This window comes from Ranitomeya imitator, chromosome 3 (genome assembly GCF_032444005.1).
Source record: "Ranitomeya imitator isolate aRanImi1 chromosome 3, aRanImi1.pri, whole genome shotgun sequence".
Lineage (NCBI taxonomy): Eukaryota > Metazoa > Chordata > Amphibia > Anura > Dendrobatidae > Ranitomeya > Ranitomeya imitator.
Genome location: NC_091284.1, coordinates 445,637,750 through 445,657,791, shown reverse-complemented (window position 1 = coordinate 445,657,791; position 20,042 = coordinate 445,637,750). Strand labels below are relative to the sequence as shown.

General features: G+C 41.4%; 1 protein-coding gene across 3 annotated transcripts in view; it reads right to left on the bottom strand.

The window, feature by feature from the left end:
* The window catches only part of TPST1 (tyrosylprotein sulfotransferase 1), a 147,136-nt gene extending 144,949 nt beyond the window's left edge, over positions 1-2,187 (bottom strand). The window contains exon 1 of one of the 3 annotated variants that reach the window (XM_069757384.1): positions 2,118-2,187. The gene's annotated coding sequence lies outside the window, so the exon portion shown is untranslated. The remainder of the gene's footprint in view (positions 1-2,117) is intronic. The other 2 variants (XM_069757385.1, XM_069757383.1) reach the window with 2 other exon arrangements.
* Positions 2,188-20,042: the final 17,855 nt, after the last annotated feature.

The following is a 20,042-nucleotide window of genomic DNA, read 5'->3' as shown; positions in this document are numbered from 1 at the left end:
TGTGAAAGTCTATCTAGTACAGTCCTTTCTCTGTTCTGAATGTGTTTCTAGGAAATTCTAGACATCTTTAGAGAATATTATGGATTCCTCTGCTGACCAGTTATTGATTAGGTAATGAATTCAGTCTCCTGATTTAATTACCCATTTGACATTGGGCGTCCTTAGCTCATGTCAGGAGATAGATTATTCAGGAGATTCTGATCATGAGTGATAATTGGAATAAAATCTATTTTTTAAAAATTGTCTTTCACCATGGGAAAGCTTTAGAAAATGTACAATATTCCACCTTTAAAACCTATATAAAACTCTATTTTTATGCTCTAGAGTAGATACCCTTGGATAAATATCATAATCTAATGGAGACATGTAATAATTGTGAGGGTATCTTTTGAAGAAAGTCCCCAACTGTCCCCTTTCTGCTGAATTGATCCGTGAAACAAGTCAAAAAGTAGGTAGGGCTTAGGCAAATGTACATGAAAGGGTTTAAAAGTGTCTTGTGTGTAGGAATGCAAATATTGAGAGTTTGCTTTAGGTTACTGAATTATCATCTTCTGCCCGTTTGTCTTATTCAGTTATTTGACCTTGTGAAAGAATATTCCGCAAAGGAGATATATAAGAATAGAAAAAATGTGTGACGATAGACTAAATACTTTATTTGAAGGTTTTGGGTTACTTATGTTTTAGAGAAATCTTGTTGCCATTCAAAAAGTTGAAACAAACAAGCATTGTTATTTTATAGGAAGCAATAGCAATGCATGGTACGGTTGAGGAATTAGAACTAAGGATTCTTAGGTCTTTCCATCCTTCCTGCATTACAGTCTGTTATTATGAGAGATGTCTTAATGAGAATCCGTCAGTAAGATCAACCTTCCTAAAGGTACCTTCACACTCAGCAACTTTACAACGAGAACGACAATGATCTGTGACGTTGCAGTGTCCTGGATAGCGATCTCGTTGTGTTTGACATGCAGCAGCGATCTGGAACCTGCTGTACCATCGCTGGTCAGAGCTAGAAGTCCAGAACTTTATTTGGTCATCAAGTCGGCGTGTATCGTCATGTTTGACATCAAAAGCAACGATGCCAGCAATGTTTTACATGGAGCTAACAACCAGCGAGAACGATAAGTGAGTCGCCGTTACGTCACTGGATCGCTCCTGTATCGTTCTGGAGTTGCTGTGTTTGACGTCTCTACAGTGACCTAAACAGCGACGCTGCAGCGATCGGCTCGTTGTCTATATCGCTGCAGTGTCGCTGAGTGTGACAGTACCTTAAGTCTATAAGGACATGAAGGTAATAGAAAGTGAAATAAAGTGATATCCTGTTGTCTTATTCCTGAGAAATCCACGTTTTTCTTCAGATGTAAATGAGCTAATAAGAACTATGGGCCGGACATAGATCTCCCTGAGAATCTGCCTCCAGGACTTATATTAAATGAAAGGAGGGGTTACCAGTGTGAGACATGTAATGAGTGACAGTCTGGTCTCCTAAACTTCATGTCTCACACTGGCAATGCCCCATTTAATCTAAAATAAATCTCTGGAGGCAGATTCTCATGCAGATTAGTGTCCGGCCATAGATTTCAACAGCTTATTTACATATTAAGAAAAAAATTATGGATTACTCTACAATAAGACGCCTGATCTTAAGTATCAAGATATAATTTTGATTAAACTTTCTATGACCTGCATTCCCATATAGACAGCCTAGGAAAGATGATCCTACTGACAGATTCCCTTTAAGTGTCTACAGTATGTTTCCATATTAAATCTTCAGAAATAGCATGAAAATATATCAAATTAAAAAACATTGCACAGGATCTGACATTCTCATTATTTCACTGCCATAAAATGTTCTTGCAACGGAATGTTCTAAGTAATTGAGTACTCCTTTAATTAATATTCACACACTTCTGGCGTACCATAATGAGCCTGCAAATAGAGATTATCCTTTATTATTCTACTCTACACAGTACTACAACAGAAGTAGAACGATATCATCAGACTCATATAGTATTTCATTAAACTCAAAGATATAGTTTTGTCTTGGTTTGTCAAGTAGTTACCGTACATCCTAAGTAATTTTATGATGGCGCTCATCCTGTGTAGCAATTACTCACCCGTAACATGAAGGTGACATAAAGTCTTGAGTGTCATATACTACAAGCCTTATGGAACGGGAAAACTGCAAATGAACAAAGCCTTGTGTGTGAGGATCATATGACTGTTCCCACAATTTATTCTATTGACATATCATTCAAACATGCCTTAAGTCAGGTTGTTTGTGCATATAATGAAATGAGTTACAGAAACATATGACTGATGTCATATTAAACATAAACCGCACTAGGCAGCAGTTTGACTTATGTGTCTCCACAATTAAAGACTTTAGATGACATGCAGGTATAATTAATCTAGCAGTCATGTGTTATTCCCTTCTACTTGACCCCATTCATCTTCTTAACAACATTAAAAGAGGGGGTGGGTAGGACAAATCAAAATATGACCGCAGTCAGACTACACATCAGTGTTGTTTGTAGTCTGTAACCATGGAAACACAAGAATTTACATAAGAGCTATGGAGACGAAATGGAAGAATATATTTATCAACACTTTTTGAAAAGTTGATGTATTTTTTATCCATTCATGACTTAACAAAAAGGTAAATAAAAAGTAGTAAGGTTGCACCATATTATATAAAGAATGATTAGTCTAGTACACCGAAACAGCATTGCTGCCATAGAAAATGGGAAAAGATAGAGAAAAGCAATATACAGTATAATGTATACATGAAATATTCATCTGCAAAAATTGGTATGAAAAAGGAAGGTACTTCGCACATCGATTGGCCAATATACAGTATATGAGCCCAATTGCCACATCAAGGCGCCCTTCATAAATTGGGTCCCTGTCCTGATATGTCACCTCTCCTTGCAAAGATTGGCCAATATATGTGAACCTAATTGCTACATCAAGGCATCCTACGTAAATTGGGTTCCTGTCCTGATATGTCACATCTCCTTGCATAAATTGGCCAATAAATGTGAGCCCAATTGCATATCAAGTTATCCTTTGTAAATTGGGTCCCTGTCCTGATATGTTACCTCTACTTGCCTAGAAGAGGTGACATATCAGGACAGGGACCCAATTTATGAAGGATGCCTTGACATGGCAATTGGGCTCAGATATATTGGCCAATCTATGCACGAAGTACCTTCCTTTTTTCATAGCAATTTTTGGAGATGAATATTTCACGTATACATTATATAACGCTTTTCTCTATCTTTTCCCATTTTATATGGCAGCAATGCAGTTTCAGTTTCCTAGAGTAACCATTCTTTGTATATTATGGTGCAACCTTACTACTTTCTATGTATATGCTTTCTTTGATTGGCGCCTGTTCACACTAGTTCAATGTGCTGGCCCTTTTTTTCTATTATTTTAATAAAAATCTATGCAGATGTGGAAAAATTTAACAAGTAGTGCTTTTACTTAAAGGGAACCTGTCACCCCCAAAATCGAAGGTAAGCTAAACCCACCGGCATCAGGGGCTTATCTACAGTATTCTGTAATGCTGTAGCTAAGCCCCCGATGTATCCCGAAAGATGAGAAAAAGGGGTTAGATTATACTCATCTGGGCGGGCGGTCCGATCCAATGGGCGTCGCGGTCCGGGGCCTCCCATCTTCTCACGATGACGTCCTCTTCTTGCCTTCTGTTGAGGGCAGAGCAAAGTACTGCAGTGCACAGGCATCGGGAAAGGTCAGAGAGGCCTGATGCCTGCGCACTGCAGTACTTTGCGCTGCCCTCAACAGGGCAGACAAAGTACACCTGCACCGGAGCAGCAGCATGAAGACAAGAACAGGACGTCATCGTAAGAAGATGGGAGGCGCTGGACCAGACCGCGACGCCCATCGGACCGGACTGCAGCGGGACCGCCCCTGGGTGAGTATAATCTAACCTCTTTTTCTCATCTTTCAGGATACATCGGGGACTTATCTTTAGCATTACCGAATGCTGTAGATAAGCCCCTGATGCCGGAGGCCTTAGCTCACCTTCGATTTTCGGGTGACAGGTTCCCTTTAAAGGAATAAAATCAGTCTAAATGCTGCACTAAGTTTTTAAATCTAAGTAATAAAGTAGTTATGTAATTAAGCGGAATCAATAACATTTCTAACAAAATAATGTGTAGGTTCACTGCTATAAGAAATATTTGTTGTTGTCATAGAAAATGTTGTGTCCCACTTTTTATAAGCAGTTTCCATATTTTCTACAAATGTGGAAACTGCTTAGGCTGGAGTCACACTAGACTGTAATACGGCTGAGTGCAATGTGATAAAAAAATCGCATAGCACTCGGCTCAATGTTAATCAATGGGGCAGCTCCTTATCTGTTGTTTTCTCGGCTGTATTCAGGATCTGAGTGAAATCGCAGCATGCAGCGATTGTCCGCGTATCTCGGCCGAGAATCGCCAATGAAAGTCTATGGGACTGAGAAAAAAATCGGATTACACACGGACCATCAGTGTGACTTGCGAGAAATACGCATCGGTGTTCTATAGAAAAGCCAGCAATTCAGTGCAGTGTACAGTAAAATCACACTGACATGTTTGAATAGAACAAATAAAATTAATGTCTACACATAGTATAGGTATATATATTGTGGTGCGGTGAGTAAAATCTGGGGAATAAATGGGAAGCAGGGGAATGTAGCTACCTAGACTTGCAGTGCTGCGCCCCCTGCTGGTATAACCTCAGATGAACTTGAGCGTGAGAAAAGATTCAGAAAAATTCCCACGCTCAAGTTCATCTGAAGTTATACCAGCAGGGGGTGCAGCACCACAAGTCTAGGTAGCTTTGCTCCACTGCATCCCATTTATTCCCCATATTTTACAGGCAGGGACAGCTGCATTAGCAGGCTCCTGCTTGTAAAATTATTTAACCCCTTCTGATGGATTTACAGTGTGGGACATGACTGAACGACGGAAGGTATGGGATATTGTTTTTTTTTTATTGTAACTTTGTTTCAGGTGACAAGGGTCTTCAATTGGATTGAGCGTTTAATAAACTATTACAACACCCTGTGTCTTTATTTCATTAAAATATTTTTTTCCTAATGTGTGTATATTAATAACCCTTTAGTACTATAGGATTAATAATGGATAGGTGTCTTATTGACGCCTCTCCATTATTAACCTGGCTTAATGTCACCTTAAAATAGCAAGGTGATATTAACCCTTTATTACCCCATATCCCACTGCTACTCGGGAGTGGGAAGAGAGTGGCCAAGTGCCAGAATAGGCGCATCTTCCAGATGTGCCTTTTCTGGGGTGGCTGGGGGCTGATGTTTTTAGCCAGGGGGGGTTCCTATAACCATGGTCCCTCTCTAGGCTATTAATATCTGCCCTCAGTCACTGGCTTTACCACTCTGGCGGAGAAAATTGCGCGGGAGCCCACCCCAATTTTTTCCAGGATTTACCCCTTTAATTTAATAGAGACCCCAAATTTGACTCAAAGACACTTCTTACATTACTAAAGAGGAATATTTAATAAAAGAAGGGATATGAGATGGTTTACTGTATGTAAACCATGTCTCATATCCTGTTGGTTTTGTGAAGGAGATAGCAAAAGCCGACAATTGAATTACCGGCTTTTCTGCTATCTAGCGCTGTATGAAATATAAATATATATATATATATATGTCTCACAGACATATATATATATATATTTAGACTGTATATATGTTTTTAATAATTTTTGAGGCCATGGATCCATTCTGTCTGTTCTGCAAGCCGACGAGAAAATCTCGCCGTACGGATGCCATACGGATGTCACACGGATAATTTGATGCGAGGAAATCGCATCCTCGCACTGCACACGGATCACTGCTTTGTAAACATGCGTGCGATTCTCGTCCGTGTAAAACGGACCGTATTTTTATACATTGTGTGTCCCCGGCCTTATACTCAGTCAAGTCATGATTGGGAATTTGTCCTTAGGATCTGGTTACTTCATTTCCTCTACACTCAGCTGTTGTGACAGAGCTGTTGCGAAACGGCTAGTTCATAGAAGATGTTTGCTTTAGGATCTTAGTTAAAATTTGTATCACAGCTATGAAACAGCTTTTTTTGTTTGTTTCTCCATAAAATTCTCTAAAATCCATTAGAAAATTAGTGCAAAATGACAGAGCTGAGTGACAAATATCTGGTAAGCTGTTCTGGACTCTGCTTTTAGCAGTATATATGGTTTGTAATTCAATTTTTATTTTTAAAAAACAAACTGTCAACGGCGCTCAACACCTGAACCCACTACAAACAGTGGGGATAACCTCTATAACAACCCAGCTGCTGGTAGCCAAACAGAACCTGTGCCGCTTTCTGTAAAGGTCAAAACTATATATATACAAAACGGTACCGCGCTTGGGTTGCTACAATACCTCCCCTGATAACAGGGGCGTAATAGCCTCCTATAAGACTGGTGGACACGAGTGTCGTGCTGCAACCGCAGCCCCGGGAATCGCGCTGTGGATAGGGCGCTGCACTAATATGCGCCAGACATGCTTGATCCCAAACAAAACAATACTATGAGCCCATCAACAGGGAATGGATCTCTTACCGTAGATGATGAAAAGGAGCCCCTCCGCTGCTGATGGACTTGAATGCGGCTGCGGTACAGGACTTGCAGATAGCGGTGACTGGAGGATGGGCATGCAGGAGCACACGTGGATGAGAGCGGTATAGAACGCCGCTGCCAGATGCAGAGCCAGGGAACGTCCCGGCCGGAGGCGTTCCTGGTTACACTGGAAAAACAAAGATGGCCGACGCTGACACGCTGCGTGTCAGCGTCGGCCATCTTTGTTTTTCCAGTGTAACCAGGAACGCCTCCGGCCGGGACGTTCCCTGGCTCTGCATCTGGCAGCGGCGTTCTATACCGCTCTCATCCACGTGTGCTCCTGCATGCCCATCCTCCAGTCACCGCTATCTGCAAGTCCTGTACCGCAGCCGCATTCAAGTCCATCAGCAGCGGAGGGGCTCCTTTTCATCATCTACGGTAAGAGATCCATTCCCTGTTGATGGGCTCATAGTATTGTTTTGTTTGGGATCAAGCATGTCTGGCGCATATTAGTGCAGCGCCCTATCCACAGCGCGATTCCCGGGGCTGCGGTTGCAGCACGACACACGTGTCCACCAGTCTTATAGGAGGCTATTACGCCCCTGTTATCAGGGGAGGTATTGTAGCAACCCAAGCGCGGTACCGTTTTGTATATATACAATTTTTATTTTTATTTTAAGAAAAAACTTTTCTTTTAACTTTTATTTTTATACTTTGCATTTTACTCATTAAAATCCCTGGTTCTTGTACACATATGAGTCCAGTGTCCTACTCACTGACTGACATTCTTGCCTCCATGACTGTGCCTGCAGAGCCAACCAACCACCAGGGATTTCAATAAATAAAATATAAGTTGCACTGAATCTCTTCCAACAAACCTTTATATCATTCTGCTCAGATTCTCCTTCTATATTAGATGCTGGCTACAGATCGGATTGCATGTACAGCGCGACAGGTTCTCTTTAAGTACCCAAACATTTTTCATTTTTGTATTTTGCTTTTTTTTCTCCACTCTGATCAAGGAACCATAATATCCATAATTTTTTCATTTTTCAATCTTCATAGTCATATGATGGATTTTTTGTAGGATGAGTTATAGTTTTGCAGTGTATCAAATACTTATTTTTCCCACTGTAGATGTTGTAATATGTTGCCAACTTGTCCATTCCATGTCTAGACATCTTGGTGCTGGCCTTAAAAATCATGGAGGTCACATGGAGGTGTATTTATTTTTGCATCAACTAATTTGAGTGAAACTGAAGATTTTGTAATGAAAGTTATATTATTAATTTTAATTTTATGGGTTAAAAATGTTCCTTGAAACTCGGTCTTGACAAAAGTTTGGAAATTGTTCCTGTATTCAGTGAGATATTGATTTTTCAAAGTCATTTTGCTGAGCACTATATATACAGTGCCTTGCTAGAATTCTGTATCTGAGCTCCTTGGCCAGTTCTTTTGATCTCATGATTCCCATTTGGTCTGACATGCACTGTGAGCTGTGAGGTCTTAAGGTACTGTCACACTAGACGATATCGCTAGCGATCCGTGACGTTGCAGCGTCCTCGCTAGCGATATCGTCCAGTGTGACAGGCAGCAGCGATCAGGCCCCTGCTGGGAGATCGCTGGTCGGGGAAGAAAGTCCAGAACTTTATTTCGTCGCTGGACTCCCCGCAGACATCGCTGAATCGGCGTGTGTGACACCGATTCAGCGATGTCTTTGCTGGTAACCAGGGTAAACATCGGGTAACTAAGCGCAGGGCCGCGCTTAGTAACCCGATGTTTACCCTGGTTACCATCCTAAAAGTAAAAAAACAAACAGTACATACTTACCTACAGCTGTCTGTCCTCCAGCGCTGTGCTCTGCTCTCCTCCTGCTCTGGCTGTGAGCGTCGGTCAGCCGGAAAGCAGAGCGGTGACGTCACCGCTCTGCTTTCTGGCTGCCCGGAGCTCACAGCCAGACCAGAGAAGCAGAGCGCCGAGGACAGACGGCTGTAGGTAAGTATGTAGCGTTTGTTTTTTTACTTTTTAGGATGGTAACCAGGGTAAACATCGGGTTACTAAGCGCGGCCCTGCGCTTAGTTACCCGATGTTTACCCTGGTTACCGGGGACCTCGGGATCGTTGGTCGCTGGAGAGCTGTCTGTGTGACAGCTCTCCAGCGACCAAACAGCGACGCTGCAGCGATCCGGATCGTTGTCGGTATCGCTGCAGCGTCGCTATGTGTGACGGTACCTTTATATAGACAGGTGTGTGCCTTTCCAAATCAAGTCCTATCAGTTTAAACACAGCTGGCCTCCAATGAAGGAGTAGAACCATCTCAAGGAGGATCACAAGGAAATGGTCAGCATGTGACTTAAATATGAGGGTCTGAGCAAAGGGTCTGAATACTTATGACCATGTGATATTTCAGTTTTTCTTTGTTACTAGTTTGAAAAAAAATCTACATTTCTGTTTTTTTCAGTCAAGATGGGGTGCAGAGTGTACATTAATGAGAAAAAAATAAACTTTTTTTGAATTTACCAAATAGCTGCAATGAAACAAAGAGTGAAAAATTTAAAGGGGTCTGAATACTTTCCATACCCACTGTAGATAGATAGAGAGATAGATAGATAGATAGATAGATACAAGCAAAAAACAGGCAGCACTCCATTGTCTCTTGATCAATTGTGCAGAGTTTAATCAGACCCACATGTCTTTACGACGTTTCGGCTCTGAATGAGCCTTTCTCTAGCCAGGCTCAAGCAAGGCTTGAGAAAGGCTCATTCAGAGCCGGAACGTCGTAAAGACATGTGGGTCTGATTAAACTCTGCACAATTGATCAAGAGACAATGGAGTGCTGCCTGTTTTTTGCTTGAATCTATGGACTTTGGATAGCCGGTGGACAGGCTTCCTGAAGGCTTTGCACCCAGAGATAAGTGGAAAGTGTTGTGCTGTTCCTTTTCTTTACTACTAGATAGATAGATAGAGGCTTTAGATAGATAGAGGCTTTAGATAGATAGAGGCTTTAGATAGATAGATAGATAGATAGATAGATAGATAGATAGATAGATAGATAGATAGATAGATAGATAGTTCTCCGGTGGGCCCTGTGCAGGAGTACTTGGCACTATATACTTGAATCACTATGTACAGACAGAGGCGCCATCTTATTCATTCATTGTTATATTGCTATATAAATTTCTGATTGAGGATAATGTCACATTTGCATGTTGCTGAAAAGAGGGGCCCTGGAGTTGGTTAGTGGTGGGCCCTTGGCACCCCAGTCCGACACTGTATATACAGCTCTGGCAAAAATTAAGAGACCACTGCAAAATGTTCAGTTTGTCTGATTTTTCTCTTTATAGGTATATTTTTGAGTAAAATATAAATTGTTCTTTTATTCTATAAACTTCTGACAACATGTCTCCGAATTTCCAATAAATTTTGTATATTTTTTCTGAAAAGGAGAAATGGTCAAAATTAAAAAACAAACAAACAAACAGCGCTTTTAGACCTCAAATAATGCAAAGAAAACAAGTTCATAATCATTTAGAAGCTAATGTTTTAACTCAGGAAGCGTTCAGAAATCAATATTTTGTGGAATAACCATGATATTTAATCACAGCTTTCATGCGTCTTGCCATGCTTTCCACCAGTCTTTCACACTGCTTCTGGTGCAAAAATGTAAGCAGTTCTTCTTTGTTTAATGGCTTGTGAATATCCATCTTGCTCTTGATTACATTCCAGAGGTTTTCAATGCGGTTCAGGTCTGGAGATTGGGCTGCCCATGACAGGGTTTTGATGTGGTGGTCTCATAATTTTTGCCAGAGCTGTATATTGCATATTCTTGTTTATTTTCTCTGTATTGGAGAAAGGAGGGGATACACCTTAGATCAGTCATTTCTCTTTTTGAGATCACTGTATGTTCTTAATAGAAAGCCACATGAAATATAAAAGGAAATATTTGTGGCGTCTGACTGTGGTTGCCATTTCCTCCCTTGTGTCTCACTATACGTAGAATATTTTATAGCACAAGTGAACATACCTAACAGCTGCTAACATGTTAATGTGCTGCTTAGTTCTATAGGGAACATTAGACTTTAGCTTCTAAGGCGACCCACCAGGATCTTCTTTTATTGCCTGCATGCATCATAAAAATTGCAATGTGTAATCCTCAAGCAGTAAGACACTTCATCATCTGGCAGTCATACATTCTGTCACTTCGTTTGTTGTGGGTAATCCAATTATATGGGAAAGATAAACAAACAGCAAGAGAAAACCACAAAACATTGTAAAGACTCTGTTATCATGGTAAAAGGCTCTGGGATTCTTTGTGCTTAGGATTTTATTACTGGTGGTAATGTTTGGCATAAAACTAGAATATAGCTGTATGAAGATCATTTGTACAATCTGGTTGGTGCCACACTTTAAGCTTCATGGAATATGACTCCTAGTAGCAACTATAGAGAGTAGTCAACATTAAGCCACTGCTTGATCCCCTTGAGCACGGGTGTGATTCTCGCCTTTGTGCAGCCAGCCTATAGGAATTGGCGCGATAGAAAATAATTCTTCTCACAAGCAGTAGACGCATTAGGAGAACCTTCTCAGTATGGGATCAACGATATAAGAGGGCAGGCAATAACAATCTACACAATATATAGATGCAGTAACACATTTTTTAATCGCTTCACACAAATGGACAAAATTGTATGTTTGTTTTAGCTCTGGTTTACTCAAAATGGGTGTACAATTACATCCATACAATTCAATTGTCAGGATTGCTATTTCTCTGACAGCTTCCAACCACGGCTAGCCGGCACATGACCAATGAGAGCAGTACTGTGTCGGCAATTGCTGTGATTGCTCAGTTTAAAGTGACTGACCAATCACAGACGTTTATAATGATGTAGCGGCTCTATGACGCTCATTTCTATTAGTGAGCTTCTCAGAGCCGGTCATAGCGAAGACTAAAAGGCAAAAAAAAAATTAAAGTATAAAGTGATAGTTTTGTTAAGGCCCCTTCACATTAAGCGACGCTGCAGCGATACCGACAACGATCCGGATCGCTGCAGCGTCGCTGTTTGGTCGCTGGAGAGCTGTCACACAGACCGCTCTCCAGCGACCAATGATGCCGGTAACCAGGGTAAACATCGGGTAACTAAGCGCAGGGCCGCGCTTAGTAACCCGATGTTTACCCTGGTTACCATTCTAAAAGTAAAAAAAACAAACACTACATACTTACCTACAGCCGTCTGTCCTCCAGCGCTGTGCTCTGCTCTCCTCCTGTACTGTCTGTGTGAGCACAGCGGCCGGAAAGCAGAGCGGTGACGTCACCGCTCTGCTTTCCGGCTGACCGATGCTCACAGCCAGTACAGGAGGAGTGCAGAGCACAGCGCTAGAGGACAGACGGCTGTAGGTAAGTATGTAGTGTTTGTTTTTTTTAACTTTTAGAATGGTAACCAGGGTAAACATCGGGTTACTAAGCGCGGCCCTGCGCTTAGATACCCGATGTTTACCCTGGTTACCCGGGGACTTCGGTATCGTTGAAGACAGTTTCAACGATACCGAAGTCTTTTCCCGGATCGTTGGTCGCTGGAGAGAGCGGTCTGTGTGACAGCTCCTCAGCGACCACACAACGACTTACCAACGATCACGGCCAGGTCGTATCGCTGGTCGTGATCGTTGGTAAATCGTTTAGTGTAATGGTACCTTTAAGCCTCTGTAGGTATTGTTCAAGTAATTGGTCATCCATGTCGCCACTACATTGCTGACAAACCCAAATTGACAAATCTAATCAGCTCTGCTGTTCCAAGATCCCTGTTGACACCCCTAGGCTCTGCTGTTTGAGGTGCTCAGCTCTGTTGTGCAAGATGCCTGTCTGCTTCATCAGCTCTGCTGTCCCTAGTTGCATGTCCACACACTCAAATCTCCTGTATCTAAATGTCTGTTGGCATACTTGGTTGCACTGCTGTTCCAAGGTTCCTGTCTGCACACTCAGCTCTATTGTTACAAGATGATTATTCACACTCTCGGCTCTACTGTACCAATTTGCCTGTCTGTGGGACGCCCGCCAGGGCCGTGAAGACATCGCTGGATCGGTGTCACACACGCCGATCCAGCGATGTCAGCAGGAGTCCAGCGACGAAATAAAGTTCTGGACTTTCTTCAGCGACCAACGATCTCCCAGCAGGGGCCTGATCATTGGTCGCTGTCACACATAACGATTTTATTAACGATATCGTTGCTACGTCACAAAAAGCAACGATATCGTTAACAATATCGTTATGTGTGAAGGTACCTTTAGGGTGTACCGTGCACAAAGCTAGTTTTAGATTGTTTTATTTTGACTTCTGCTTTTTCTCAGTTAATGACCTCTGTATTGTGCTCTGTCCCAATACTATTATTTTAGGCAGCACGTGCTTATTTACTTGTTGCAAAAATAAATATTAAAAAATATAAAAATTATAACAAAAAGTTGGTACAATAATAGCGCTGTAGTGCTGGAGAGTGTTTTTACATTTTTAGATACAAATATGTCCCAAAGATTTAATAGTGTGGAGGAAGCATATGCTTTTGTATGCTCCATCAAGGACACTAATAATAGTTCCATAAAACTACAGTATAAACCAATCTCACTGTCTTTTCAGGGGTTCAGGTGGAGACAGCAGGGTTCAGTGATTTACATTTTTTAATCAGTATGCAGAGCTGTATATTACCAGCCACTTTATTGCATATACCCAAAGGGCAAAACTAGGTTCCCAGAGACAGAGTAGAACTCCACAAATTTTGAAGCTATTTTTGAATATGAACCTGATAAAAGAAAAAAATACAAGCATGAACTATAAGACCCTTCTAAAAATATGTCCATTGCTATGATAATTCCAGCTGCTCGACCTTAGATATGATAGACCAGATAAGATCAGGCCTGTCATTGACCACTATAACACTAAGCTTTCCCTCACCTGTGAAAAAAATAACGTGGTTGGTTGATGAATACCTTATAAATTCTGAAAGGATTCTCCAATCTGGATATACCCAATCAGTATATTCAAGATGTGTGACAGTACCACCAGTCACACACAGCTTTTTAAGCCCTTATGGACCGAACCACTTTGTACATTAATGACCGAGCCTCCAAATCTGACCATTGTCATTTCAATAGGTAATAACTCTGAGACTGTTTTTTCATGATATATTGAACTGCATGTTAGTGGTAAATTTTGGTCCATATTATTTGTGTTTATTTCTTAAAATATTGAAAATCTGGCACAAAAATTGAAAATTTCACAATTTTCTAAATTTGAAATGTTATACCCTTAAACCAGATAGTTCTACCACACAAAATAGTTAATAAATAACATTTGCCACAAGTCTACTTTACATCAGCACCATTTTTTAAACACATTTTTTATTAGGGAGTTAGAAGTGTTAAGAATGTATCATCAATTTCTCATTTTTCCAACAAATTTACAAAACCATCTTTTTAGGGACTACTTCGCATTTGCGTGACTTTAGGAGGCCTGTGTGACAGAAAATGGATTCTAAAAATTGCACCTCTCCAAGTACTCAAAACCACGTTCAAGAAGTTAACCCTGCAGATGCTTCACAGGAACTAAAGCAATGTAAATGGAAAAAATGAATATTTTATTTTTCCAATAAAAATGTTACTTTGCCCCTAAAGTTTGCATTTTCACAAGAGTAACAGGAGAAAATGAGCCATACAATTTGTTGTGTGATTTCTTCTGAGTACGCCGATACCCCATATGTGGGGAAAACTACTGTTTGGGTGTATGGCAAGGTTTAGATGGAAAGGCGCATCATTCAACTTGTGGAACGCAAAACTGGCTAGAATCGATAGCCTCTGATGTGCCTAAACAGTGGAAACAACCCACACGTGACCCCTTTTGGAAACTAGACCTCTCAAAGAAATTATTTAGATTCGTAGTGAGTACCTTGAGCCCCCAGATGCATCACAGAATTTTAGAATATTGAGCCATGAAATAAAGCTAACACAAGGTTAACAGGAGAAAATGGACAGTGAAGTTTGTTGTGCAATTTCTCCTGAGTATGACCATACCCCATATGTGGGAGAAAACTATAGTTTGGGTGAACTGTTTGAGTGCAAAATTGTCTGTAATAGATAGTGGACGCAATATTATGTTTGTTTGCAGAGCCCATGATGTACCTAAACAGTGGAAACCCCCCACTAGTGATCCCATTTTGGAAACTAGACCTCTCAATTTATCTAGAGGTGTGGTGAGCACCTTAAATTCACAGGTGCTTTACGAAATTTGAAAACATTGGATCGTGAAAATTAAAAATTACCTTTTTTTTCCCAGAAATGTTGTTTTAGCCCTACATTTTTCATTTTTACAAGTGTAGCAGGAGAAAATGGACCATAAAATTTGTTGTGCAATTTCATACCTCAAATGTAGTGAATAACTACTGTTTGAGCGCATGGCAAGGCTTGGAAGGGAAGGAGCACCATTAGATTTTTGGAATTCAAAATTGTCTGGAATTGGTAGAGGACGCCATGTCGCGTTTGGAGACCCCTAATGTGCCTAAACAGTGGAAACCGCCTACTAGTGACCCCATTTTGGAAATTAGACCCATCAAGGAATTTATCTAAATATGTGGTGAGCACATTGAACCCCCACATGCTTCACAGAATTTTATAATGCTGAGCTCTTAAAAAATAAAAAATCACATTTTTCCCACAAAAATGTTTTAACCCCAATTTATTTATTTTCATAAGGGCAACAGGAGAAAATGGACCTCGAAATTTGTTGTACAATTTCTCCTGAATACACTGATACCCAATAAGTGTAGGCCTCATTCCGTTTTCGTTAAACAGTAGAATGATGTGCTTTAACAAAAAGCTATATCTTGGTCTCATCTGTCCACAAGATGCTTTCCGGAAGGACCTTAGCTTACTCATGAACACTTTGACAAACTGCAATCTAGCTTTTTTATGTCTCTGTGTCAGCAGTTGGGTCCTCCTGGGTCTCCTGCCATTTTATTTAAATCAAACATTGACAGATAGTTTGTGCTGACACTGATGCACCCTAAGCCTGCAGGACAGCTTGAATTTCTTTGGAATTTGATTGGGGAAGCTTATCCACCATTTGAACTGTACTGCTTTGCAACCTTTCATCAATTTTTCTCATTCCTCCATTTCCAGGGAGATTAGCTATAGTGCCATGGATTGTAAACTTCTTGATTATGTTGTGTGGCGCCCCTGAGGTTCAGTCGCCACAGAGGTACTGTCATAGAAACAGTAGGAGGAGTCAGGAAAGGTCTAGAAAGTTAGTCAGTCTTTGGGGAGGAGAAGAGCAGAGCAGACGTGAGACAGTTGGAGCTAGGGACTTTAGCAGGAAGGAGCTCATCCTAGCACGAGAGAAGAGAGAGACAAGTTCTAGAAAGAGGAAGAAAGGGGTCCTAGGGGCACGGGTATTAAGGAATCCACCTGTGGGGCCCGCATCCACACCGACCATAGTTGGGTTGAGGGAACAGGTCGCAGTTAAGGGACCAGCCCTAGTCTGGTGGAGAACTACAAGGCTCAGCTAGCAAACTGGAGGCTGAGGTGACTGCACGTGCCACAGCCACATCCACACATTCACTGAAAAGGCAGCCACATAGGATCAAGGGGACCAGAAAGATGTCGGCCTGCAAGATCCAAGGCTGCTGGCTTGAGACGTTGTGTGTGAAGGCGCAGGGCAGGAGAGGTTTGAGCCAGCGCAGCGAGATGGCCAGGAAAGGAACATAAGAAGGGGGTTCTGGCAAAGTGTACCCCGAATTATGTGAGAGCTGGCTGGGCCACATACCCGGAGGACACAGCACCCCGGCTGGGGACTGCATCTTAAGGTACCTTCACACTTTGCAACTTTCCAACGAGAACGACAGCGATCCGTGACATTGCAGCGTCTTGGATAGCGATCTCGTTGTGTTTGACACGCAGCAGCGATCAGGATCGCTGGTCGTAGCTAGAAGTCCGGAACTTTATTTGGTCGTCAGGTCGGCGTGATTTGTCATGTTTGACAGCAAAAGCAACTATGCCTGCAATGGTTTTTCATGGAGCTAACAACCAGCGAGAACGATAAGTACGTCACTGGATTGCTCCTGCATCGTTCAGCTGTTACCGGTGTTTGACATCTCCTAGCAACCTAAACAGCGACGCTGCACCGATTGGCTCGTTGTCTATATCGCTGCAGCGTCGCTTAATGTGACAGTACCTTAAGAACTGTAAGTAATAGTGTGGAAACGGCACCCTGCTGTGTCCTCTGAATTATTACTGCGTCACCTGCCCTAAACCACAATATCCATCATCACCATCTTTAACAATATAACTGCCCTGGGGTTTAGCTCTACCCGTGGAGAGCTGTAACATCTCTGCTGCATCATCATCTGCCCCAGAGGACCTGAACCGCAGCGTCGGCCACCTTCTTATTGCCGAATACCACGGGTGGTGTCACGAACTATTCCCCTATAAACTTTAATTCCCCATTGCATTGATAACCCCCTTAAGAATGGACGGACATGGCCCGAGTACCCCACGGTTCTGGCGGGCGCTCCAGTTGCGCACCATGAACAAAGGAACACCAAGATCTCTGGAGATGAACTTGTGTAAGGGTGTGGGCTGAAATGTCATGTGTTCCTGTCCATGAGGACAACAATCACTTTATGTATACAATGTATACAATGTGTGAATAGTGTCATGTGGTTTTACATGTATTGTGATATGCGAAGTGTGAACTATGTTCTGCGGTATTCCAATATATATTGTGTGATACTATGTGAATTACTGTGTATTGTGATGTGGTAATATACAGTGAATAAGTAAGGTAAAGAGTTAATGTACAATTTGGGTAGTGTTTAGTGCAGAATGTGCATAGGATAAGCACAGGACAAGACATAGTTTAGTACTTAGGATAAGGATAGATAATTTTGGTAGTGTACAGCATAGGACTGCATAGGGTAAGCTATAGATTAAGATTTAGTACGTAATATATAGTATGATAAGTATTGTAAGTATATTATGCTTAGTTCATTCTGTTGTAAGGTGCATAGTGTTTGTAAGGGAGATCTGTCCAGCAACTGACTGCAGGAACAGATACACTTAAGTGTTTGGTCTAGCCCACAGTGGAAGGATTAAGGCCAGTAAAAAGGAGACTTCTTCCTGTTTTTAGAGGAGTGTTCATTTGCTAAGTGACAAGGTGAAGTTCAAAGTGCAGTGGTCTGATAGCAGAAGCGAGTACAAAATGTTCTGCGTGGTATGAGGTCTTTCAGGACTCCCTGTGGACATTCCTGTAATGTCCAGCTTGATACAGGTGCTATGGAGATTACCGCAACCCATTCTGTACAGGGGAAGATAGACGTGGAACTGTGTGAGGGAAATGTAACAGATTTCGGATAAACTGCGGGACTGAACAGGAAATCCCTGGGGCTGACAGGATCAGTGAATATAGGGATAGTTTAGAAAGAACGGACAGTGAAGCCGAAAATATACTGTATTACTGAAACTGGTCTTTCCTTAATATGGAGAATTGAAGACAGCATAGGTATGCGGCCTACAAATGAGTGTAATGCACCCTACATGAGACAGCACACTGGGACTGGGACACGATTTTCTTGAAAAGTGCCAGGACATTATAGAGCAGCAGCTCGACCACAGCTACCTTCCTTTCAACCCTTACACTTGTAACCTTGATATTATTAATATTTTTCAACAATTTTGGTTTTCAAGTCCTCAGACAGTTTTCTTCTCCTCTTTCTGTTCTCCATGCTTAGTGTGGCACACACAGACACAATGCAAAGATTGATTCAACCTCTCCCCTTTTTATCTGGTTTCAGGTGTGACTTTCATATTGCGCACACCTGTTACTTGCCACAGGTGAGTTTGAAAGAGCATCATATGCTTGAAACAAAGCTGTGTAGTCACAATTTTGGAAACATGCCAACAATTTTGTCGGGACCATGTTTGAGGTTTTGTGTGAAATGATGTCCAATTTGCTCTTTTTCTCTGTTTTTATGTGTTGGTACACAGTACTGTACAGCCATATATAGGGTATTCCTGCATTCGGCATAAACTGTGGGACAAATTTTGGTGCCATTTTTACCCATTTCCCAGTGTGAAAATGTGAAATCTGAGGCTAAAACAACATTTTGATGGTAAAATTGTAATCATTTTTTTCTTCACTGCCAATGGTATAAAATTCTGTGACCCACCTGTGGTGTCAATATGATCATTGCCTAGATCAATTCATTGAGAGGTGTAGTTTGTAAAATGGTGTCTGTTATGGGGAGTTCTTTTGTTTTGGCATCTCAAAGGCTCTGCTAATGTCACATGGCACTCTCAAAATAGTACAGCAAAATCTGAACTCCAATATGGCTCTTCTTCCCTTCTGACCTTTATACTGTGACGCAAAAGTAGTTTTTGACCACATATGGGGTATCGGCGTAATTAGGAGGAATTGCACAACAAATTTTGGACACCATTTTCTCTTGTTACCCTTGTGAAAATAAAAAAAATGGGGCTAAAATTACATTTTTGTGGGAAAAATGTGATTTTTATTTTTTTTATTTTTGTGGCTCTACAATATAAAATTCTGTGAAGCATGTGAGGAATCAAGGTGAACACCACACATCTAGATACATTCCTTGGGGGTATAGTTTCCAAAATGTAGTCACTTGTGGGAGGTTTCCAGTGTTTAGGCACATCAGGGACTTTCCAAATGCGACTTGACACCCGCATGACAGTCTGGGCTCCAATAGGTCAATCCTTCTTTTCTGAGCTGTGCCGTGCACCCAGTAGTTTACCGTCACATATAGGGTATATACAGTACATACTCAGGAGATATTGTACAACAAATTTTGGGGTCCATTTTCTCCTGTTACATTGTGAAAATAAAAACAATTTTGTGGGAAAAATTAGATTTTTTATTTTCACTTTTCTATGCTGTAAACTTCTGTAAAGCGTCTTGGGATTCAAGGAGCTCACTACACATCTAGATAAGTTTCCTGAGGGGTCTACTTTCTAAAATGATGTCACTTGTGGGGGGGTTTCTGCTGTTTAGATACATGAGAGGCACTCCAAAATTGACATGGCGTCCACTATTATTCCAGCAGATTTTGCTTTCAAAAAGTCAAAAGGCGCCCCTTCCCTTCCAAGTCCTGCTGTGCTCCCAAACAGCATTTTAGGTATCAGCATACTCAGGAGAAATTGCACAACTAATTGTACACTGCAATTTCTTTTGTTACCCTTATAAAAATGCAAAATTTGGGCTTAATAAAACATATATAGGGAAAATTTAGATTTTCTAATTTCACATCTCTACGTTATAATCTTCTGTGAAGCACCTGGGTGTTCAAGGTGTTCATCACACATCTAGATGGTAGCCATCATAACCAAGTGATGAATAATGGCCGTGGGAGTCACCCAGCTACAGTGGCCTGATGGTC